Below are 24485 nucleotides of genomic sequence, written 5' to 3'. Positions count from 1 at the left end.
GGGAGAAGACCCAGCCCTGCCCACAACAGCCTCCTACAGCCAGTATGCAAAGAGGCAGAGACAGTAAGCCTTAAAGAGTACTGTGGGGAGAGGGGGGACTACCTGCTCTCCCAGAGCCTCTCTGAGATTGGGCAGCTACATCTCCCTTTACAGAGGAATAAACTGAGACTTGAGTCAGAACAACTACCCAAAGAGTCATGTTAGCTCAGGGTGGGGGTAGAACAGAACCCAGGCCTGCGTGAGTGGACAGCTGCTAACCACAGTAGCCAAGCAAGATGGAGAAGCCACACAGCTCCCAGCCAGAAAACCTGTGAATCCCAAACTTGTATTTAGTCCACCGAGATAAGACGAGATCACAGCATCGCGGAGGAAAACCAATTCCAAGGGTGACACGCTGTGGAAGAAGACGAGGACTCGAAGGTTTAGGCTTTGACAGAGACTGGAGTAAAGCTGGTCACCAAAGAACAAGGAACTGCCTTGGTGCCAAGTGTGGCCGGCCCTGGCAGTGCTTCTATAAAGACATCTTTGCTGCCAGCTCATTCTCTGAACCCCAGGGGTTCACAAAAGAGCCTAGGACATGGAAATGGACCACAGGAAACCCTTCAGAGGTACATGGATAGGACCAGAGCTTCCCTTGCCTATAGAAAAGAGACAGAACCCACAGGAAGGTAAGAAAGAGACAGAGTGAGCATTTAAGCTGGCCAGAGAGAGCACCATAGAGCTTCCCACCTCAGCTGCCTACACCAGCACATCCCCTAACTGGAAGACTCCTAAAGAAGAGTCAGGATTCCCTTTCTCTCTAAGCTCCTCCCCTCCTTCCTAAGCTCCCCCCTCCCTCCTAAGCTCTCCCCCTCCCTCCTAAGCTCCTCCCTCCCTCCTAAGCTCCTCCCCTCCCTCCTAAGCTCCTCCCCTCCCTCCATCTGCCCTCCATCATCCATCACCAGCTCACTTTTGGCACATTTGCCCACCTGTACCAGGAACAAGCACCTAGAGTCCCTTGGGGTCTTAAGAGAGGGACAAAAGACACTGCCATACCCTGTGTAAAAGATATGTAGCTTCCACTCCAGGAGATGTAGAAGGACAAGAAGAGGGCCAGACTAGGGGAGCAAGGGGAGTCAGAGCTCAGCCTTCCCAGCCTGTGGCCCCCCTAGTCTGGGCCCTGTGTGCCTCTCTAAAGGCATGAGTAGGGTCGGAAGAGCTCAGGCTGAGAGGTTCCTGGAGAGCCTGCTCGTAGCAGAATGGGGAACAACTTTACTGTTCTCTCCTCCGAGAATCTTTACAGGCAAATTACAGCTCGATATAAAAGCGGAGGTAAAGACAAGGAGGCTTTAGATGGCTGAGGACTAAGTCTCACCTTAAGGAGCTATTGGGAGAACAGCTGACGGCAGGGGAGAGGCTGAGGTCTCTTCAGTGAGAAGCAAAGGGCCAGCTCCCCGGGGGAGGAGCTTCAGTGAGACAGCTAGGTGGACACCAGGGGTCTGGAGGACTGCTGGGAGCCAGGTCTGGGCTCCTCCCAACTGGGCTCCTCCCAACTGGCCACATAAGGGGTCTAGTAGATTTGCCCAGGGAATGTTAAGAGTCCTGGGAGCAACCAAGCAGTCCCATTCACCTACCAAACTATACAGCCAACAGTAAAGTGTCTCTGAGCTCCTGCCATGTGGTCCCAGTGCCCTGGGTCCCATTGGACCTACAGGTGAGAGAAGGTCTTGCCCTTGGCGAACCTCTGAAGGAAGTTATCTGGGCAAAGCCTGGTCCAGCACCTCCCCAAGGAGGCTATGACACTTGCTGGACACCAGGTGCCTCTAGTAGACACTGGGACCTCTCCAAGCAGAGCTTTGGAATCAAGCAAGTGTCAGTTGAGACATCATCGAGCCTTCCTTACCAGCCAGTCGCCAGCCTCAGGCCAATCCCCTGGCTCACTGAGATGGCTAGTCCTGGTTTGCTTTCTGAGTTACTTCATAGTTAGCATTGGTCGAGTGCTTCGCTAGCATGGTCTCATTAAGAAGCGAGACTGCGAAGTCGGTGCTGTGTAGGCCCTTTTCAGCGGGAGGAATCAAGACAGAGGCTTCATGCCTCGAGCAAGGTCAAGCACACAGAGCTGTTAAATGTTGCAGCCAGCATGCCTAGATACACAGCTGCTGCACAGCTGGACAGCTGCTCTGTATACTGCAACCAATGCATCATAGCTGGACCAAGCCTTCCTGCCTTCCAAACACCCCACCAATATCCAGTTCCGCTGACACGCACCCCCCTGAGCTGGTCATCAGTGGGAGATGCCCCCCAAGGGTGGGAGAGGAGAGCCACACGCACCAGGACCCTGCTATGAGCCAGACTATATACCAGTCATCTCACACAGGAATCTGGGCCAACTTGAAGGGTCCTGAGGTTCAAAAATTATCAAGTGGCTTTCCAGTGTCACCTAGTTGCCATACTCAATGTGCATCCAGCAGGGCTTGGGCAGTGGTAGTGGTGGGGATGAGAATTGTTTATAAATGGAGGTCAGGCCGGGCAGTGGTGGTGCACGCCTTTAATCCCAGCACTTGGGATGCAGAGGCAGGCAGATTTCTGAATTCGAGGCCAGCCTGGTCTACAGAGTGAGTTCCAGAACGGCCAGGACTACACAGAGGTACTCTGTCTCGAAAAAACAAAATAATAAATAAATAAATAAATAAATAAATAAATAAATAAATAAATAAAATGGAGGTCAGTATACGGTCACTGGTGGCTCTGGGGCCACCTGAGAAGAATATAAAGCACCTACACCTAAAGGAACAAGAGAGTATGAGAACAGGGGAGAGGATCAGTCAGTCAGTCAATAAACACTGCCTAGAGCCCTCTATAAGTACATGTGAACCAAGAGTGTCTTCCAGTTTTCTGCCTGACGGCCACCATTCCCCCAGCCCATGCTGCAAGCAACCCTTCCTTTCTTCCTGTTTCCTGCTCAACTACTTATTTTAGGTTGAAAGCCAGGATTGCCACCGCTTCCAAGAAGCCATCCCTGATTGTCCTTATACTCCTCTGAGGACTCTGAACCTGTGGTCTGACTGGGGTGCACCTGGGAGACAGACCTATCCCTACACCACTGAGGTAAAGAGTGGTCAGGTACAGAAGCACTCCTGTGCAGGAAGAGAACCCTCCCTGGAAAATAACAGGCCCCTGCCCCACATGAGCTCAGGTGGAAGCTGGCTGTACCTGCTGGCAGCAGAGCTATCATGATGGATGGTACCATTCAGGAAGAAATAAATCCCGAGGCTCATGTGCCAGGTGAACTGGGGGGTGTATCCATCTTAGAGTTGCTTAATGAATGTGCTGGCTTCAGCAGACAGCAGCAAATACATCTGCCTCCCACCCCCTTAATGCCTCAGGCCCCAGGGTGTACCCCAGGCTTACCCCCTTCTCCGGGTTTTCACTGAATCAGGGATGGCGGGTGCTGAAGGGGCCCAGTGATTGGCTGATACAGACCAAAGCCCCATCATATAGATGGGAACACTGAAGCCAGAGGGGGTGAGGATTTACCCAAAGACACACAGGGAATCAGAAGAAGAAGCTAGGCACCAGCCTCAGCCTCATGGTCCTGCCCTCCGAACGCTCTAAGCAAGTGGTTCTCAACCTGTGGGTTGTGACTCCTTTGGAGATCAAATGACCCATTCACAGGGGTCACCTAAAACCATTGGAAGGCACAGATAGTTATATTATGATTCATAATAATAACAAAACCACAGTGATGAAGTAGTAATGACATAATTTTATAGTCAGGGTCACCACAATCTAAGAACTGTATTAAAGGGTTGCAAGCATTGGGAAGACTGAGAACCACTGCTCTAAACCCTTCCTTGCCCAAACTTCCTGTCACTCCAAGAACAGACCCTGACCATCCTATCTCCTGACCCAGGACCTGATCTTTTGCAGCACCAGTCCCAGGTCCCCAGGTCCCCAGGTCCCCATGTCCCCCTGCTCACTCAACAGGCCCAGGATGGCCCATGTGTCCTGTGCTTCTAGCCACACCTTAACAGCCAAACATCAGCAGACACCAGGGCTTAGCATGGCCTGAGACACTTCCAGGTTTCCCCACCTGAGTCTACCACTCTTCTGCCTTGCCCAGTGATCCTGGCCTGCTTCAGACATAGGCCTTAGTGTCTGGCCTTGCCTGCATGGAATGCTTGCCAGCTCCCAGGCCTCAGAACAAATCCCTCAATCAAATTGAGACAATGACCTGCCCATGAGCAGGCCCTAGGGGGGTCTGAAGGAGGAAGTGGGCAAGGCCAAAATCTGAGGCTCTACCAGGCATCAAGCCAGAACTCCCCCCAGCAACTCCATGCACTGTCACCATGCCTAAAATGTCACCATTAAAAGGAAACATAGTTCCACTCAGGGTTCAGAGGCTTTAAAGTCTCTCAACCAAGTGTGGCTATCCTGGAGAGAAATGTGCCCTCAGTCATTGACACTACCATACATCAGCAGAGGAAGAGGGAGAAAGTGACACTTGCGTTCACTGGCACACTCCGTTGGCAACTGTCTAGCCAAAGGCTACAACCAGTGAGAGGCAGAGGCAGATTTTAGCTCAGATGCTCCTTCCTGCGGTGTGACTCCAGACAGTGGGTCTGGTGCCGCCCAGAGCAGCAAGATGGGCCACTACCTGCACCTACGGGGGCTGTGAGACCTTGGGTGGGTTACACTGCTCCCTAAGGTGTAAAATCCTCCAGTCCAGGCTCTGAGAACTCCTCCTAAGGAGGTCATGTTCCTCACACCACATCACCCTCTGAACAAGCCTCACCTCCCACACTTCCTCCATAAGCTGCCAGAGTTTTCCAAGGAGCAAAGACACTGTCTTTAGAGTCAGGCGATAACCCAAATTCATGTCCCCGAGCCTCTCTGAGACTCAGTTTCCCCCTCTGTAACATGAGAGAGACATCCACTCTGCAGTAGAAGAGCCAGCATGAGTCTGTTAGCCTGGGGGTGTGGCCAACCTACTGAAACCTTCAGGCAAACCCACCAAGGGGAAGTCGTGTACAGGGAGCACCAGGAGAAGCTAAAGAAGAGAGCTACTCCATGCTACTCCAGGAAAGCTTTCGGCTCCCACCCAGCCCCACTCCTGGGAAGGAGTCTAAGCCCAGTCTCAGCTGCTGGCCCCAACCAGGCTGCTCTGAGGCCTTTGTTGCACTGTGGCCTCAGGGAGCACCGAGAACCCACAGCCCTGTCCTACGTTACACCTCACCGGAACCTGTTCCCGATTCTCTGAGCAATCTTCCACACCTGTCCTCATGCTCCATTTGAGAACATGGAGAGACTCAGGCTGGGTTGCCAGCTTACCCAGGGTCTCTGCAGCTCAGTAGGGCCTGGAGCAGAGGGCTTTCACATCTGATCTTGTTTCTCCCACGATACATTTAGGCAGCACCTATGTGGGCCAGGCCCACAGTCCCTTCTCAGGAGCATGCTTCTTTCACTACTCCTACAGTGCCGAGTGAACCTCTACTGTTGCCTGGTTAGGCTGCTTCTGAACAGCTCTGAGTCCCTGCCATTGACTAAGTAATAGCCCAGACTCCCAACCGAGTCCTGGAAAGGGGAGCAGACTCCTGGTCGTGTATTAGATTGGCCATCTTGGAAGACAGTCATCTTGTCTTGACTGGGCTGGTTGGGAGCCTCGGGGCTGTAGAAGCCCACATGATGACCAGCTTCGGGATGGATACAAGTAACATGAACACAGGAGTAAGTATTTCTAGAGAGTCCTCTCAGAGCAGCGCCACTATTTCCATGCAGTCTTCCCAACAGCCCTGGGGAGGATGGAATCATGTCCACTCTACAGAGAGAATGAGCCTGCTTGGTCCAGGCACATTCCTACATTGGATCTGAACCCATATGCTTGACTTTGACGATGGGTGTTCTCCTTTGGTGCCCTCCGCATCTCCACTGCTGAGAAAAACTAGAGCTGCCCGAGAAAGAGAGAGAGAGAGAGAGAGAGAGAGAGAGAGAGAGAGAGAGAGAGAGATCCAGCCCAGTGCTCCAGATGCCTTCTGAAATAACCTTGCCAACTCAGTCTGATCCCAGGGTGGGGCTGCCTTCCTCTGGGGCTGCCTCTCCGTATGTCTCCCACTCACACTAGCAAATGAGTAAGAAGAATAGAATTACAGTTTGGCTACACAAGACACAGAATTAGCAGGATTAAATATAAATAGCTATTAAAAGTGCCTTATAATTAAATTCATTTTCCAGTTATTTGTTTTACACACACACACACACACACACCCGCCCTCGCGTGTGCACGCACACATGAGCTTGCGTCCCCAGCTCTACACAGAGAGGGTGTCAAGGCCCGCGAATGATAACCAGCTGCCTCCCACCACCACCTCCTCCTTGGAACTCTGTGCTCCCTTTCTCTCTCCCCTCCCTGCCCCTCTTCTGTTTCCCCCCTTGCAAGCCTTCCCAGAAGAGTGAATGCCAGCAATTACTGCTACAGCTATTCCCATGTGCTGAGTTAGACACTTGACACCCATCACCCCCTTTTATTCTGCCCAAAGATGTTTTGTCACTCGATAAATACTTGGTTGAGGGCCAAGTGCTTAATATTATTTAATCCCCACACTGCCACTCATCTCTCCATTAAGCCAGTGTTAGCTGAGCATCTACTACATGCCAAGGTTTGGTAAATGCTAGAAATATTTTGGCCTGCAAGATTCCCCCTCCTCTTTCCTCAAGAATCCCACCCTACAGAAAGCACAGAATCAGATACAGGACCATTCACGAGCCAAGTTGGGGGATGTTAGACAGGTCAGGGAAATCCCAGAAGGTACACGCTGGGGCGGAGTCATGAGGATTGAGTACTTGGCCTGACCATGTCCCTTCTCTCTCTGTGTTTAGGGCAGGACTGGAGTGGGAATGTCATCGGGGATGCTAGATTGGCCTGTTCTAAGCCAGACACACTCTCTGCATGACACACCATGCCTCTGAGTGGCCCTGAAGAGTCTCCCCCTGTCTAGTTGGCATTACGGAGTTAGAACTTGAATAGCACTTTGCACGGGTACAAAGCTCCAGATCAATGGCCTCCTTCATCATCACCACTTAGAACCCATGCAGGGCAGCATCAAATGTGAGAGGACATGGAGCACTGTGAAGTCACACACAGGGAAAGGGGACAAGGGCCGCGGTGGTGGGGGTACCCTTGAAGGGCAACAGAATCCCTTGGGGTTGGATGAGGAGGACGTCCAGTCACCAGCACCTCTGGCCTCTCCATCAGCTTCTTGTGCTCCAGTGACTTGGTGTAATCTTCAGACCCTCCCTGTGGACTGCAGGAAAACCAAGCCCACAGCCTGGGAAGGGTCACTCCCCAACACATTATTATTTGAATATAGCCATTCAACCTGTCACACAGCCTCCTGGACCTGGCAGAGGTGAGGGATGAAGATCACCCTCCCAGTGGTTGGGGGAATATAGATAAATGGTGATGCATGCAAGACAGCACCAAGGTAAAGGCTTGGTCTTCAGAAGTAAACGCCAAACTGCCAGCACACTTTGAGTCCCAGGGTGTGCCGAGCGTCCAGCTCTGTCATATCACCCAGAGAGGTCAGTTATTCCTTGGCCAAGGTCACAAAGCCTACAAGTAGGAGATCTGGAGATAAAACACAAATCTATGTGTCCCCAAGCCCCTCTGCTGGGGACAGAGGGCCAAGGAACCAGTTCCCTGGGAAGTCACTGGCCCGGCTGTCTCTGCTTCCATCTTTCTTGTTACTCCCACAGCCGGCTGCCCAACCCTGCTGACTTCCCACCCCTCTGCCATCTCCAGAAGCCCAACTTTTGTCCTGAAGTGGCTGAGGTAATAGCAGGGGCTCCAGCTCTTCCTCCGTGAGGACATTATTTCATTATCCAAAGGCAAACACAGCCCCATGGTGTCCAGCAAAGCGACTCGGGAGGCTGGCAAAAGCAACGCAAATCGATGGGCAGCAAGAGGGCTTCTCTGGCCCAGCCTTCCCACAGGGCACTGGGACTCTGTTCCATCTTTCTGACAAATGCTGAGGGAGAGAAAGGAGCCTGTGCTGGATGGGACAATTACAGGCAGGGTGATAAGGCACAAAGGCCCTGTCAGATGACCACAGCCTATTGTCACTTCCAGATGAAATCAGCTAACCCCAGGTAAGGAGGGGGTGGCATCAGGCCAGACTGCCCTTGAAATTGAATGAAACAGCCCATGGTGCTCATGTCCTGGTGGGCTGTGTGGCCTCAGGACCTTGGGTAGCCCCCTTTGCAAGAACACTACCTACTGTCCAACTTACAGCTTCTCACCACCACCCTGTCCACCAAGGGCTTCTCACCACCACCCACACAGTGTCTCCCTCCTTTCTGCAGTCCTAGGTGTCACCTCCTCCTGGGAGATGTCCCAAACTGCTCCACCCTGCAAGATCCTGTTTGGATCATGGGTACTGCAGAATCAAGCTCCCAGTTGATGGTCTGTGCCCAGCACCCCACCAGAAGTGGGGGGGGGGTGAGACATTATTTTGTGGGTCTCATGTGTAGGAGAGAACAGATATCTGATGTCTCCACCCCTGAGCTTGCCATGGAGATAGAAACACAGTAAGTGTTGTGCTCTCTGTGTCTGCTGACATTTAAACGTCCCTTTAAAGCTCCCCCATTTCGGTAGGGATTCAGAAGCCAGAATATATGAAGTTTAGACCCAAAGCCAAGTGTCTATGTGTGATCAGATGTTTCTGGCACTCTCCTGGTTCTGGTGTGTCCACATCTGTGCAAGCAGAGCCAGGGTCAAATTGACCTCTGAGGCACCGTTCCACCGGAAGGAGTAAGAGGCAGGAGAGCTGTCCGTGGTGCTGAAGGCATTCCTTCTCCGGAGGATGGGTACCAAGGTTAGAAGCAGAGGAATGGGGACTGAGGGGAGACAACCACGGACACCAACGATCTGACTGGATTGTTGTTTGTGGGTACTGCAAGGGACTGTTGGCATGGGGGCCACTCACTCAGACTTATGGGAAAGCTTCTGCCTCAATCACAAAGAATCAACAATCTAGCTAAAGACCCCAAGCTGTACTGAGAACACTGCCTGATGTGGGAAGGGACTGGAAACACACATACACCATGTGTGCATACACAAACACACACGCACAATGTTTACGTAAACATCATATGGCCGAGCCTTGCAACATCGAGCTTGCCAACGCAGAGAGGGGTTTTGCCACACTTGTGTCTCACTCCCAAAAAGGAACAAGACACCCCTCAAAGATCCACTTGACAGAGGGGAAAGTGAATTCCCACTCCTGCATCCTTCTCCCTCTATCATGAAAAGGGCTACTGTCCAATCTTTCCTTCTAATGGTGCCAGGTGCCCGTCTCTATGAGAGACAAAGAAGGCATGTGTGGTGGGAAAAGTGGGCAACAGGCCCAGAGCTGGGAGAGGCAGTGGGAGAGGGAGGGGTGGGAGGAGAGGGGGTGGGAGAAGAAAGGAGGAAGAGGAAACAAGGAGAGGGAATAAGGGAGAGATGGAGGGAGGGGTGCTGGAAGCGAGGGGTCAAGGGAGGAGAGGCAGAAGGAAGGAAGGAAGGAAGGAAGGAAGGAAGGAAGGAAGGAAGGATGGATTTATTGGCCGGTTGCTTGGTTCCTCTACCACTGCAGAATAGATCTTGGCAAGCCCTCTGCTGGCCCAGACACGGTCCTCTTCTGAATAATTTCTCCAGCAGAAACTCCATAATTATGGGTAATAACAATCCCTCTGATTTGCATGTATTGGACACCTTTCAGCCTGGGATCTCCAAGTACTTCACTAACATTAATTAATTCATTAGGCATGCCCGCCTCTCTGGGACAGAAAGACAGGCTGCTCCACTCAGAGCAGCACAGCTGGCTATGGGGTAGACAGCAGGTGGCAGTCCCAGCAGGGACTTGTGTTCAGAGCCCTTGGAGAGAGGCTGTGTCAAGTCCAGAGTGTATTTTCTGATCCCCCACACCCTGCCTTTGGCTGTTTCCTCAGAAGCCAGGACACCTCTCTGTGCCCTTTCCAAGACGTTCTGAGACTAGTCAGAAGGGCATTAGTCTGCCTACCATAGCCCTGACTTCAGGCCCACTTACGAAAGTCATATTCTTCCATGAAACTCAACTCTACCTATAAAGTGGGGCCTCCAGTCCTCCAGCCCAAAGGTAGCTGTAGCACTTGAGTAGTGGGTGCTTCAAACCTGTCATGGCTGTGCACAGGAAGAGACAGCTTTTCCTTCTACCATTTGGGCCGATAAAGGACCAGGCCACATACATAGTTACAAACTCTCCCTAGAGGCAAGTCTTTTCCTTCTAGGAACAAATAGACTCAGGCAATCCCTACCCTGCTCCTTCCAGGAGCCCAGAGATTCTCCTCACAGACAACAGCTCTCAGTCCTACTCCTAAAGCCCAACTCTGGCCAGATCTCACACTGGCCTTGTGGAAGAGAAAAGGGCTCAGGGGGTCTGATGAGGAGGTTTTTCCCCAAAGGCCAGGCTTAGAATCTCATGCCTAAGAAGGAACTCTAAGATTTAAAAAAATGCCCCCAAACTTACAGAGAGTAGACAAATCCAAGGTCATCCCTTCCAGACCTTCATGGTGCCAATAGGGAAACTGAGGCACGGAGAGGAAGAACCATAGGCTTTGAAGTCCACCCTGGAATCTAATCCCAGCAGGATGCTTTGTGTTGTCACCTTGAGCAGATGACTACCCCTGAGGCTCTGTTTCTCTATCCACAAGTGAAATAACTTCAGTCATGTCCACGCAGTGGGCATGGAGCTGCTCACAGGGCTGGGGCAGAGTTGGTGGATCTGCAGTCACTGATATGCCCAGATACACCTCCTACCTCACTCCCTCCTGGGGACCACACGGAACATTCCCTAACTGGTTTCATTCTGCCAGTATCTCCCAAGCATGTCAAGTGTCTGCCTTGCTGTTCCTCCACCTAGGTTGCCTTCCTTCCCCTCTGCAAAGTTGGAGACCCTGCAGTCCTCTGTGGCTCAATTAGCCCCTCCTTCAGAAAACCTCTCTGGAATCCCTGGTGTGGTTTATCATTTAACTACTTCAATGTCCTCCCTCACCCCTGAGGCCTTGTTGAGGTTTGGGTCTCTCCACCAGAGTTTCAACCAAGTCTCTTCTCCTGCCTATAGAGACAGTATGGTTAAGCAAAGACTCACTTGGCTGGGGCTGGCATTGGTAACAAGGAATAAGTGAAAGAACCAGGAGAGACCCTGCCCCAGTCAACCCAGTAACCGCCAAATAACGCCACATGCGCGGATGATGTCTCACAGATTTAGAGCCTGTGTGTTCCTTAAGCCCACAGAACTCAGACAGTACAGCAGCCACACTTGCAGACATGGTCACAGACCACAGGGAGTGAACACACAATGACCCAGTCAACATAAATCCTCACACACATATTTACAACAAAATATACAGGGACTCACTCGTGGTCACACTCATCAGCCAGCTTCCAAAGGCAGTAACTACCTACCACGCAAGGGTCACTGAACACAAGGTAGCAAACATTCTCATACAAGGCACCGAAGAAGGCCAAGCTCGAGCTGGACCCAGTCAGTGCTCCTGGCCAGTGAGGTGTCTGGTCATTTCCCTCCTTCAGAGCACCAGTGTGGCTTTCCGTTAAGTCTGTCTTTTATAAGAGCCTCATGTGAGCATGTTAACTTGAAAGACAACCGACAAAGGCACCAACTAATGAGGACAGGGTGCTACGGGGGGGGGGCAGTCTGTTCTACTGCCTCCCTGGAGGGCACTGCATACTGCTACGTGTGTGTGTGTGTCTGTCTGTCTGTCTGTCTGTCTGTCTATCTGTGTCTGTCTGTGTGTGTGTGTCTGTCTGTCTGTGTCTGTGTGTGTCTGTCTGTCTGTCTCTGTGTGTGTGTCTGTGTGTCTGTCTATCTCTCTCTGTGTGTGTGTGTGTCTGTCTGTGTCTGTCTGTCTGTCTGTCTATCTGTGTCTGTGTGTGTCTGTGTGTCTGTCTGTCTGTCTATCTGTGTCTGTGTGTGTCTGTGTGTGTCTCTGTGTGTGTGTCTGTCTGTCTGTGTGTCTGTGTGTCTGTCTGTCTGTCTATCTATCTATATCTCTCTGTGTGTGTGTGTGTGTGTGTGTGTGTGTGCGCGCGCGCGCGCCATCGGACATTATTGCCACATGCCCACGCGTGCTACATACTTTGGTCACATTCATCACATGCTTAACCCATGGGAACAGCCACCATCCTTCCAGGTTCCCCTATGCATATGGACTCCCAACTCAGCAAACGGTGAGACATGAGAAGGAATGGTAGCCAGTTTGGGTGTATGTCCCATCACCCTCAGCCAGGAGGAGATCCTGAAGTCCCTACCCTCCCATTACTTGGCCATGTCACCTCACCCCTGATTCAGAGGTTATACTTTCCAGGAGGCCTTCTGGTCCCTCAAGAATTATTTGTGACTTGATGTTTGTCTCTGTCTCAGAGAAAAATTCTTTGTGCAGTCTTCCTAAGAGTTCCTGGCTCTGGTCTGACTAGAACACCCAAGACCCCAGAACAAGAACGGCTGGGGTCAGGTTCATCCGGCATTGATTAGGCACCATGGTCAGTGACCCTAAAACACAGTACCTAGGGCTGGGAGGACTCTCAGACGCAGCAGAATGTGATGATAGGAACACTGCATGGGCAGAGGCTAGGTCCCTACCATCCACAGGGGGACGATGCTTCTTCCTCAGGCTTCCGTTCCCTCACTGCTCAGTAGGTATTGTGAAGACCTGGTCAGACGTCTTTGATGTCCCAGTGCCAGGTGAGAGGTATAAAGGTCTCATGAACCATTGGTTTTTGTTTATGTGTGGTTCGGAATGCAAAGTTCTATCCTCTCCATGGACCCCGAGTTGTGTTTCCTCAGGTCCCAGAGGATTGCAGATAAGTTGTGGAGACAGGTGAAGAGAGCCAGCCATGGGCAGCAGCTGGTGACACGGAGAGCAGAGTGGAGAGAAGTGGCCCAGGGTTCATTGCCAAGTCCAGGCCAATACAAAGATAGCTGGATCTCCCTGATTGTGGAGTGCGGCCCCTAACCGTACCACGCACCCCAGGTCCCGGGCCTGGTGAGGAGCCCAATCTACAGCTTGTTATCCCCAGATCTGCTCGTTAATCACTGCAGGCTGCCTTTCCTGGCCTTGGCTGTGTCAGCCATAATAATATATGAAGAACATTCATTTATTCACCAACTTCCCACTCAGGAAAAGATAGATGACGCTGTGGGAAAGGATTTATCCTGACACCCAGCTTTCGGCAAAGTGAAGCTAATTTAAACATTTAAGTCAATGGCTTGCCCCGCCCCTCCCCTCCCCTCCTCCTAACTTTTCCTTCCTTCTTTCTTTTTCTTTCTTTTTTTTTTTTTTTAAATAGTGACACATGGGAGGGAGTTTTGGAAATGTACCAGTCCATGTGGCTTGAGGTTGAAGGCAAAGGCGAGGGAAAAGGTGGTTAGCAGGGCTCTCTCTGGCCTCTCCTCAAGCGTCCTCCAGCCCTGTCTCTACAGCCAAATCCAGGAATGATGTAGGTGGGCTTGGATCAAAGCACTGGGCGAGCCTGTTTGCTCCGCAGCTCCTCTGCTTGCTAATCTGTGAGGATTCTGCCAAACTAGTGGATCCTCACTTCTCAGCCGCTTCCAAACTGGTTCTGTTGTTCCTCCCCGGGGTACCTGGCTTGCTGTGAGGAGAACAGGAGACAGGATGCAGACCTGTGCAGCAGAGTGTGGCTGGGGGAGTGGCCAGGCCTTCTTCAAAGAAAGGAGGAGCACAGCTTCTGGAACTCCACCTCTGGGCTCTGTCCTTGCTTCCCCAGTTACTCTGTGACCCTGGCAAGCGCCTTACCCTTTTGTTGCCTCAGTGTCCTTGACAGAGAAACAACCAAGATGTGGATTCTTATTTCATGGGAATCTTGAAAGATCAAACCGAGCCCCACCCACTATCCACAAAAAAACAAAACAAAATAATAAATAATAATAATAATAATAAAAACCTTGGGACTTCACGTAAAAAGAATGTAAAGGTTGCAAATCAAATCAATGGGGCAGGGAAAGTCCTGGATGAAAGTCATCTTAACCCAAACCTCAGTGTTCATCCTCCCTTCAGCCGGGACCTGTTAAATGTGTTCCAGGGTGGGCTGTGTGCCACTCAGCCTGCAAGGAGCTACCTCAAACTTCCTGAAAGAGGCGGAGAATGTCCCTATATTCAAGACTATGCAAACTTTCTTAAAGAAAGTTTCTTAAAGAAACGGTAGTCTCATGTGGAGGTTTGAGTGGCACCTGAGGGCAAGCCAGGTGAGGTAAGGAGGGATCAGGTACAGAGGGCTGGCAGCCTGTGGCCTGAGCAAACACATGACCAATATGCTACAAAGCACACACACATACACACACACACACACACACACACACACGCTCGCGAGAATGCCTGCACATACCACCTTCTTTCCTCTTTCTTCCTCCTCCTCCCCCACAGGCCTTCCTCTTTCTTCGATAGTCTCTGTCCTGAAGTCACAAAACCCTAGGAGCTCTGTGACTTTTGAGCCAGGGGGTGAGTGTCACAGAGAGATTCCTGCCTTCGGCAAGGGCTGGTAAAGAGAGAAGGGACTTGTAAGGTCTGGCAACCTGTACCTTGTGAGAGCCAACTCCACCCAGGTAGACCTGGCCTCAGTTACTTTCTAAGATTCTTTTTTCCTTACCTGGGCAAACAGAGCCCACTACACCAGCCTCCACAGGCGGCTGTTAAGAACAGGTGAGCTCAGGTGCAGCGGAGCTGTGCCGAGCATGGTGCCTAGCACACAGCAGGCACTCAGAAACGGTCCCCTTTGCCTTCGAGCCTTGTCCCTGTTTCCAAAAGTGCAGAGAGAGCCAAAAGGAGCATCAGTTTCATGCCATTGAGAAGTAGACCGTGCTAGACAGGACGGACTGGAGTGGTCACAGAGAAAAGCACTCATTTCTGAGGGGATGTCTTGCGAGTCTATAATTCTTGCTCAAACTGAAGTGTCCTATTAAAAAGCATGTCAATTGGCAATGCAGTCGTTTTAATAAAAGGATTCTGGTGTTATTTTTGAAGCCATAACTAAACAGGCTGAGCCGTCTGTCCTTGGACCACACTATTCACCTGGTGCTAGCCAGTACCTATCCCAGAGGGGGACATGCCTCAGAAAGTAACTGCCAGGCCTCAGAGGGCACCCTCCCTGAGGGGCCTGCATGACAATTCAAAAAGAGGAAGCTTCTTTTTCCTCCTTAAAAGGGAGTTTGGTGGTGACTCATGCCTGTTTTCTCCAAGCAGCCCTGTTTCTGCTTGTCACTCAAACACACCCAGTGGCTTCCTCCTCTGTGGGGATGGAAGAGAAGGCTCAACAGCCAAACTGCTGTGCAGGGTCCCAGAGACTGAACTAGTGACTAAAGCAAAATTGGAAACAGTGTAGTCCCCATAAGCCTCCACCCCATCCTGGGGTTTGAGTCTCAAATCAAGGCTTCCAAGGGAACCATTCACCTATATCCACCTATATATAATATTCACTACATATGCACCAAGACCTCTGTGTCCTGCTGGGACTGGAGGATCTGGGACACAGGAAGAACAGAAAGTGTGTGGCTCCGGAGAACAGGATTCATATTGGATTACAGGATTCATATCAAGATCCAGATTGTGATGGTTACCAAAAACATACAGCCACAAATACGTCATAAAAGTTTATTTTGTTATTGTAAACAGGTACTGCTTCTCAATTCAGGCTGCCGTATTAAACCAGGGGCCATGCTGGTGTGTTGGTCGGGCCAGCGTAAGAACTAACTACAAATCTGAGAGTCAGGCACAGGAGCTGAGACGGACGGACGTTCTGCGATTTCATACTCACAGGTATGGTAATGGGTCTATTACTGGGATGCAATCGTGCAAATACACGTAATGGACTAAAAGCCTTCCCGTCATCACTGTGAGCTCTTGAGTTAAGATGTCTGGACTCCAGTGAGGTCCTTTATCTGCTCCAGGTCAGGTAAAGTGCATTCTAGGTAAACCATCTCCTGCCGTAATTAAGTGCTTGAAGAAAAGCCCCAACATTCTCAAGCAGAAGGGCACCGAGGCCTGGGGACCCAGCTGCCGCTTAGCCTCCGAGGCGCAGAGGGGAGTCCCCTTATTCATTGCTTACAGTCCCCTGTTCCAAGATGTCCTCCAAGGGAATAGAGTGAGAGAAGAAAACCCCAAGGAGCCTGCCAGAGCACTGGGACACATTGTAACTAGAACTTTCATCCATGACCTTTGACCTTTGGTGTGGTCTGTGAAGCAGGCAGGGGTGTTAGAACAAAGCCTGACTTAGCCTAGTACCCAGTGCTCTTACCCCCTTGAGAAACAGCCTGCCAGCCACTAGGGACCCAGTCCTAGGGTACCAAACTTATGCCTGTATGTCCCCCATCTTTAAAATTGAGCTGTATGCTCTCCTAAGTCTCTAGAGTCCTAAAGCTTGATAAACTGAGCCTGAGTGCATCCTGACAGGTTTAGCTGTGGCCACAGGAGCCTCAAGCCACTTAGTGCCTGAAGAAAAAAGAAATGGGCGGCAGAAGTCAGCCCCCAACGGATATAGGCAGAGCGAGAAGGTGGGAATAGGGACAAGTGCGTGAGACCATTCTTATAGTATCGCGACACAGTGGTCAAGCACAGATCCAACTGGACCGTGACACACCCCAAGTGTATCATATGCTCCAAGATCCAAGTGCAAGGAAACAGATCCTCACCTTAGATTAGAAACTGGGGAAAACAAAGCCAGAAAGGGAACAGCACCTCATTAAAGCTACACAGGGGATAAGATTTCAACTTAACCAAGTTTTCATAGAGGCTGGACCCTTGTCTCACATACTACCCCAAAACATGAATTGCTTCCTCCTCTAGCTCGTCCTCCTCCAACAAGTATTTGGACCCCTCACCGGTCTATTTCTGCCCTTAGGGACTTCCCCAAATGGGCCTTACACAGGGCTGGGTGCTTCCTGAAGGAGTGGGCCAGGCCCAAGACAGCACTCAGCACACAGTAGGCACTTCACAGGTGTCAGAGAACTGAATGAAGGACTTGAGTAAGATCGCTGGGAGAACCACCCAGAAAGGGAGGCCCCTGCCCCGCCCTCGCCAAGCTGGTGAAAGCTGCAGAATTAAGCACAAGTTATAATTAAGATGGGAATGTTTGAAGAGAAACATAATCCCAGTTTCCGTGGGATCCGCGGGCACAACAGTAATTAACGTCTCATTAACATTCGCCTAATTAAGCAGTTTATGAAAGTGTATGGATTTGCATACTGCCACGCCAGGCTTGCTCAGACACATCAAAATTAACTCTTTCAGCCCACGAGGGCCCAAGGGAAAAACACATGAGCTTGGCCTGGAGTAAGTGGAGGGGGACAGGTGCCCAATCAACAGAGGCTGGGGACAGTATGACCTCACCAACTTGAGACCTAACACACACACCCCAGCCCCACCACGCAGTCCTCGGACTCCCTACTCACTAGACCAAGGTCAGTCTCTCAGAGAGGACCATCTGGGAGGCAGTAAGGGTCACTGAGCCACCACCACCTCTGGCTTTGCCCGCCTCTGTGATGGCCCTTTCTCCTGCCTCAATCCTGAGGGCCCGCCCTTCCCCATAGCCCTTGTAGGACAGACTGCATCTGAGAGCCCTTTAAGCTCCAAGAACTCTGGCCTTCATTACCTCAGGCAGTCTCGCAGCTCCCTGCAAGCTGCCTCAGCATCCTCCCATCCTATCAGGAGAGGCTCAGAGAGGCCCAAGTCTGCCCAAGGTCACAGAGTTCACCGAGTGAAACAGAATCAAAGCTCCAGACCCCGGGGCCCCTCCCACTTCCCCAGGAAGGCTGATTTTGGGTGTGCACACTCCCGGTGCCAGCAACAACAGCACACAGGCTCCCAGCATCCCACATGGGAAAGGCCCTCTGCGGCTTCTCTCCTTCCCAGGACACTAATTAGCCACCTTCCCCAGAGCCCTCTAGAGCTCCCAGCCAGTCACTGCTGCTACAGCCGAGCTTGAATCAAAGTCACCTGTGACTGCCCTGTGGGGAAGCCTCAGTTCTCCAAAGGAGAGAAAGACAGGGGCCTTTTCGGATTGTGTCAGGGATCAAGGGAAGCTTTCTCCTCCAGAGCACCCGGAAGCCCTGCCCACGTCAAGAGTTTTAGCTGTTTATTAACGATTGTCCTCCTTGATGCCCACCTCTGCTGCACTCCTGCGCTCCACGCATGCCCCAAAGGCACATTAAGGCAAACTTTCCCCATGATAAGTTAGCCATACACATCAAGGGGCTTCAAAACATTCCCAACAATCTATTAAAAGCATGAGCAAACAGGTGAGAAATTTGACTTTGTTGCAATTTAAATCGTCAATGTAACAAAAGCCATCACAAAGGGGCATAGACAGGCCAGAAGACACTGCAGCACCCAGGGCTTTCAAAAAAAAAAATAAAATGTTTCCAGGCTATATAAAGAACTCAGCAAATCAATAATAAAAGAAAAAGACAAATCACCTTCATGTTTTAAAAAGGCAATTGTCAGGTGAGGAGACTTGAGGCCAACACACGCATGACAAGGCTCAGACACTCAGCAATTCTGCCGAGTCCTGAGAAATGCCAAGGGAAGCCAAAGGTAGACCCCCTGCACCCGTGCTGCTGGTGGGCGCCTGAAGTCAGAGGGTGCTGCTGTGTGGCTGGGGGACGAAAAGTCACTCCAGCAATTTGAGGAAACCATCCAGCATCTTGGAAACCCAAAAGAGCAAATGCCTCCCAACAGGCGCTTCCAAACCAAGATGGCCTCCACATGGGTGTAGACAGTTTAGGGGACTCGAGCAGCCTGCTCCTAAGAATGAGAAAAGGAGAGGTTCTACACGTCTGCCGGCAGAAGAGCAGATCAACCATGCCTAAGCTAAGTCTCTGCAGGTTAGCAGGATGTGTCCTGACTCTACTCTTTTCCAGAGCTCTGTTACAACAAGAAAGGATTTCTCTTTTGCACATAAATCCACAAGGACTCAGACTGGAAGGAAAAGCAGCAACATAACAACATTGGAGTTGGAGAGCAGATGGGTGAATGGTAATTGATTTGGCGTGGCTGACAGGGTTGCATCCTAAGGCCGGCTCCTATCACCTGGCAGAGCACAGGCTTGGGAACTAACTGCCCCAGGCACTCTCGGCATCCCTGGACAGGAGAATAGAGGGTTAGGTGGAAGGCTGTGTAAGAAGCAGGCAAACCCAATGAGAAGCTCACTGGTGCTTGCTCTCTCTCTCTCTCTCTCTCTCTCTCTCTCTCTCTCTCTCTCTCTCTCTCTGTCTGTTTCTATTTCTATCTCTATCTCCCCTGTCTCTCTGTTTCTGCCTCTATCTCTGTCTCTTCTCCATCTTTCTTTCTATCTTTGTCTGTGTCTCTTTCTCCCTTCCTCCCTCCCTCCCTGTTTTTTCTCTCTCTGTGTCTCTATTTCTATCTGTCTCCTCTGTCTCTCTGCCTCTGCCTCTATCTCTGTCTCCCCATCTTTCTCTTTCTTCCTATCTTTGTCTGTGTCTGTCTCTCCCTCCCTCCCTCCATTCTCTCTCTCTCTCTCTCTCTCTCTCTCTCTCTCTCTCTCTCTCTCTCTCTCTGTGTGTGTGTGTGTGTGTGTGTGTGTCTTTTTCTCTCTCTCTCTTTCAGCTCCAACACTGACCCTTCTGTGGAGGCATCCAGCTGAGTGTCTCTGGCCTTGAATAAGTGAGAGGTCTGTACTGGAAACAGAAGAAGTGAAAAATCTGAGCACGAAATTCCAGCCGGGCCTTCCCACCCAATTTAGCTCCCAGGAGACTGAAAGTCCTCTCAGGAGATGTTGTCACTGAGGCTTCTGGTGAGCCAGCCCAGGCGAGCAGACTAGCCACAGGGTAGCTTCAGGTAACAAGCTTAGCCGTGCATTAGGGACACCAGCCCTTCCTTAACAACCACCCACAGTATATATCACCAGGCCTGGGTATCCTCCCCAGCAGCTCAGCAATTTCTGATCCATTTTGTTCAGGGCTAGAGAAGGGGGCTGGCTACCAAGGGAAATGCTTGCCAAATGCTGAAAGTGAGTCAGTGGAGAGGATCTTTATTATGCAGCACAGAGACCCAAAGAGGGAAGCAAAGAGAAAAAGGGAGCAGCTTAAAGAGAGGGGGAGACACAGAGGGAAGCTAAAATTAAAAAAAAAAAAAAGTTATTATCATTTTCCCCAGAGAAACAAATATAGTAAGTAGTCCCCAACAAGAACTGCATGGAGATGAGGCAGTCAGTGAAGAGCCTGCTTCACAAGCATGAGGTCAGAACCCCAGCACCCACGGAAAAGCAGGGTACAGTGCGCTGCATCTGTAACTTTAGGCTGTTGGTAATGGAGGCAGGGAGACCTGGGGCTTGCTGGCCAGTAATCTAGCCTGTCAGGGAACTTCATGTCACTGAAGGGAACTGTCTCAAAAAATAAGGTACAGGACAATAGAGGCAGATGCCCAAAGTCTACCTGTGACCTCCACATGCAGACATACATGCACATGTGCACACACACACACTACACACACACACACACACACAAACACACGATAAATATTTTCAAAAGAACTGGATTGAATAAAGGATGGGTTACAGGGATGAAGAGATGTTTCAGTGTTTAAGCGAACTAGCTGCTCTCCCAGAGGACCTGAGTTTGGTTCTTGGCACCCACATGGTGACTCACAACCATCTGTAACTCCTGTCTCAGGGGATCCAACACCTTCTTCAGGCCTCTGCAAGTACTGCACACACATGATACATAGACATACATACAGACACAACGCCTATAACATAAAAAAAAAAATTAAAATAAGGGCTGGAGAGATGGCTCAGCAGTTAAGAGCAATAACTGCTCTTCCGAAGGTCCTGAATTCAATTCCCAGCAACCACATAGTGGCTCACAACCATGAGATGTGATGCCCTCTGCCGGTGTGTCTGAAGACAGCTACGGTGTACTCGTGTGCATAAAACAAACAATTCTTTTAAAAAATAAATAAAAATAAAGGAAAAATTGAAGAGATGAAGACAATCAGTGCTGCCTATAATCCTATGACGTGGAAACTTCTAGTTTCTTTGGAAAGTCGGTGATGTCAAATGATACACACAGGTGAAAGAATGTCTTGCTAAAACAGACATGTGAAAGAATGTTTTCCTGAAGCAGACACAGGTGGAAGGATGTTTGGATATAGCAAACGTGTGAAAGGACCTGTCATGAAGGAGTATAAATATGACCCCACAGACAGCAGGAAATGAATATTAGCCTGGTTTGCTCTACTTCACTGTTCTTGGCTAAGGACACACATGTATTGGGTCACCTTACACAGTGTTGTTGAGCTCAACTTTGGTAATGCTTCCATTGAGAGAAACTCGACCTGCAGTAGCTTGCTTCTTCCACGGCCTTGCCTCAGGCCAGTTGGTGAACCTTGAGGTTTCTTCAGGATTGAACTACAGCTGCTGGTCCATGCCTGGTGTCTGCCTGCCGAAAAGACTGGACTGCAGCTGCTGAGTCATATTTGGTCTTTGCTACGGGACTGAACTGAGGAGAAAGAAGATCAAGCTCACCCCCAAAGAACTATTGCTAAACAAGTCCTTATCCTAATAACTTTTCTCTTCCACTACCTCTGTTGGGTCGTGAGCTAGAGGAGAGGTTGAACCCTTCTTAAAAGTAGGTTGCAAAAAACATCTATGCCTATAATCCTAGCATCCAGGAAGCCAAGACAAGTGGATCACAAATTTGAGGCTAGTCTGGGCTTCCCAGAAAGACTCTATCTAATATATATATAAAATATAAATATAATCTATATAATATATATATATAATATATATTAAAAAATGAATTTAATATGTATGAGCCAGAAAAATATTTTTAAACTCTACTGAAAAGGTAAATTGATATAATGAAGGAGATCTAGAAAAAGGAACAGAAGGAGATATGACATAAGAGAAGAGAATCAGGGCCCTTGAAAAGGTTTGTTGGCTATTGAAAAAGAAAGGACAAAAAAAATGGAGGCTGAGAAATCGTTAAATGAGCAATGGGAAAACTTTGCAGAGCAATCTAGAGTTCCCAGTTTGGAACAGCAGGCCTTCACCAAGGCAAGGCTTGTAATAGGTTGCCAGAACATGGAGGGTAAGAGTTCTCTATGTTTCCAGAAACTCCAGGCATCAAGTGTAGTACACACCAGCAAGGCAAGCAGTGGAATTAAAGAGAGGGGCCCTTTGAAATACTCAGGGAGAGAGGGCCACCTGGAATTCTATACCCAGCCAGACTATCAGCCAAGATGAGAGACACAACAGAGACTTCCAAGTAACACGTCTCCTATGCAACACCTCTGGAAACTATTAAGAAGACATTCGGTCCAAGAAGCAGGAGATTCAAGAAGAGACCTGATATCTAAATCCAAACTGGAGCAAGTCACAAGGCACTTTCTCAAGAAGATAAAACCAGCCACACCCAGTGGCTTATGCTTGTCATCCCAGTACACACAGGAGGCTCAGGGAGGAGGATTTCAAATTCAAAGACAGCAAGGTTACACAGTGAGACCCTGGCCTGAAGTGGAAAAGAATAAGAAATAGGAGAGGGGGTGATAAAATCCTTTGTGTGTCTAGTTACACTGAGAGCAGGCTCACCATTAGGCAAATCGGGAAGAGCAATCACAGTGTTAAAAGCTAGCCTCTCCCCTCCAAAAAGCACCAGAGTTAACTCCACATCAGACAGAGTTTCAAAGAAAGGAAAAGCCACCAGAGTGTAACCATGTGGCTCTGCGTAAGGCTCAGACAACCACAGCTGGGCAAGTATGTCTAAATCCCCAAGGAGAACAGCCACAGTTCATAGTTAGTGCCTGGACCAGAAGCCCAGGAGCAGTAATGAAAACCCCTTACTCAAAAGCAGGCAAGTACATACAGGAGTGACCAAAGAGAGTCTACAGAGGCTGTCCCAGGAGAGTCAGAAAGAAGTATAGGGGACTTAGAGACTTGTGGCAGAAAAGCTTGTGACCTGCCTTACTTTCAGTGGGGCCACCTTTGACCCTTAAATTACTCTTCTTTTCCCTGATGAGTGAGTGGGTTCAGTGTCCCATGCACCCCACCCACCAGCATCTCTGGACAACTGCCTCCAGCCCACCACACACACACACACACACACACACACACACACACACACACACACACAAGGTTCCATGGAATACCATGGCCCCTGAGCAGACAGGGGAATCTTTGGCTTCCTCTGCCTTTACCTGGGGGAAGAGATCTGCCCAAGCCTGAAATCTACTGACTGTTCCTATCTTTCATGTAACAAATATTTATTGAGCACCTCCTCTGTACCGAGCACTAGGGACGGGGCTGTGAACAAGGCAGCTACAGCCTCTGGCCCTCTCATTAAGCAAATAAAGCAATAAATACAGATTGTGTGCAAAGCCATGAAGGAAAAGCAGGTCTTCACAGACAGCCCTGGTTTCTCCATGGGGACGCTGAGGGGCAGGCTGTGATGGAAACACAGACCCAAATGCTGGGGCTTAGAGGAGCAGGAAAGGGACAGTTGTGGGGGCATCACACAGGTCTCTACTCTTCCCTCCCCACCCATCATGCAGGACAGGTCCAGGACCCAGCCTGTCAGAGGACAGCAGAGAGAGAAATTCACAGTCCTGCTTTTTAACGGAAATCGATGCCCACTCGCCGGGGTGATCTACACCAGCGATTCATCCCTCACTCGGGACTGGCAAAGAGCAGTGAGGAGCCATCCCCCTCTTCCAGGGATTTCTCTGGGTCTGCTGCAGCAACCCCATCACTGTGGGTATTCCGGTCTTCCCTTCTCAAGAGCCCTTCATGACTCCCAATGCTCTTGGGGACAATTCATGAGCCCTGGTATACAGGCTGTACCCAAGACACTGGCTTTACTAACCTAAACCTGAGCTGTGGGCACAGCTACATCAGACTCAAAGCTGCAGAGCTAAACTCAGGCTGATGGTCTCTCAGCACCCTCCTCCCTGGAAGAGGCTTCCCCTGTCAGAATGGGAAGCTCCATCTGCCACAAGCCAACAAAGGGCTCTAGCAGACTGCGTGGAAGCTTAGCTCCGGAACAGCAGAAATTCACCAAGAACTTAAGGAAGAAAGCAGCTCAGCTTGGTCCAGTCCCACCTCCAGGCCCTTGTGCTTCCTGGGTTTCTTGCCTTAGGGCTCTCTCTTGTCCTGCACAGGCTAGCCTATATCCAGCTCCACAGTGGCCTCTCCTCTCTTCAGCCTTCTCCTCATGCTCCGCCCTCCCCCTCCCCCCCACCCCCAGGGAGATCTGGTGGCCAATGAATAGGCAAGGTCACCTCAAGGTAAGGAAATTATACTCTGGTGGAACAAGAGACTGGAATGTGGCTCCTTCTGCAATTCCATAGGCCAGGTTGGATTCACCAAGACCAAAGCCAACTAAAGAGAAGGATGGAGGCCAGGGGTTTCCATGGAGATGGGAAGAAGGAAGAACCAAGCACAGCAG

At 50.3% G+C, this 24485-nt stretch overlaps 1 protein-coding gene across 19 annotated transcripts in view; it reads right to left on the bottom strand.

Moving 5' to 3' along the window:
- The window catches only part of Lingo1 (leucine rich repeat and Ig domain containing 1), a 180391-nt gene that overhangs the window by 112571 nt on the left and 43335 nt on the right, over positions 1 to 24485 (bottom strand). The window contains exon 4 of one of the 19 annotated variants that reach the window (XR_013107646.1): positions 19565 to 21542. The exons of the other annotated variants lie outside the window; for them this stretch is intronic. The gene's annotated coding sequence lies outside the window, so the exon portion shown is untranslated. Of the gene's footprint in view, positions 1 to 19564; positions 21543 to 24485 lie in introns of those variants that run through there. 19 annotated transcript variants of the gene reach the window in all.

This window comes from Arvicanthis niloticus, chromosome 26, assembly GCF_011762505.2.
Source record: "Arvicanthis niloticus isolate mArvNil1 chromosome 26, mArvNil1.pat.X, whole genome shotgun sequence".
Classification (NCBI taxonomy): Eukaryota; Metazoa; Chordata; class Mammalia; order Rodentia; family Muridae; genus Arvicanthis; species Arvicanthis niloticus.
The sequence above is the reverse complement of the archived record's forward strand: the minus strand, read 5'-3'. Positions and strand labels throughout refer to the sequence as shown.